Genomic DNA, 1,027 nt, shown 5'->3' with positions numbered 1-1,027 from the left:
TACCTCCTGGATGACAGGTCATCCCTGCATCCTGTCCACTGCCCTGGGTCAGAAGCAGTGTCGCAAGACACAGCATATTCATAGCAAGGCCGCTTCATTAATTCGGCACCCCCCCCTCTCCGTCCCCTCATGCAGAAAAGAAGACGGGGAGAAATCCCTTCGGGTTGCGTCATTTTTTTTTATACATGCTTCCTCACCGCTATCCCCCACCCACTCCCTCTCATGCATCACAACATCATCCATACACAACCCTTCTCCATTCACCCCTACCTTCTGTCCTCTCCCGTCCTTCCTCAACAGACATTCCTCTATTTTGAAATGCCCCTTTCACCCCATCCATCCATCTCATCCTAGGATGCTCCCCTCATAGTCACTCCTTCCACCTCTGCCTTCCACACCTCTTTTACTAATCTTTCTTCACTCATTCTTTCCATGTGTCCAAACCACCCCAATACTCTTTCATCAACCCTATCTTCCAGTTCCCTTTCCACCCCTGTTCTCCTCACCTCCTCATTTCCCACTTTATCTAGCCTAGTAACCCCTATCATACTTCTCAGATATTTAATCTCAAACACATTCAAACTCCTTCTCTCTTTCTCTCTTATGTTCCATGTTTCTGATAATGGAAATGTCCCAATTACTGAAATTGCCAATACAGGGAGCTATTGAATTATGGTACACAATTATGAATGTAATCTGATATTTTTTCTTTATCTTGTAACTGTAAAAAGGTTTTAAAGTTTAAAGAACAATGGCCTCCATTGCCCATTTTGAACTGTAGCGCTTTTTGACGAATATAAACCTTCGTATGTAAGAAAATCAAACAAAAAAAATTAAATGGTTGGCTTAGGTTAGATGCTAGGTTAGGTAGACCTTTTGAACAAGAGGCGTCCTAATCTTGCCATTTGAAGAATAGGGACCCTAAATCAAACATGGCATAGAAAACGTCATCATCAGTGTAACGGTTTAGTTAATGGTTAAACGCAATTATATTAATTTGAATCGTGCCACAAAGCAACCAGGCACC

The sequence above is a fragment of the Oratosquilla oratoria genome, chromosome 38, assembly GCF_046742065.1.
Source record: "Oratosquilla oratoria isolate Oo_2021 chromosome 38, ASM4674206v1, whole genome shotgun sequence".
NCBI lineage: Eukaryota > Metazoa > Arthropoda > Malacostraca > Stomatopoda > Squillidae > Oratosquilla > Oratosquilla oratoria.
This window is presented reverse-complemented; position numbering follows the sequence as displayed.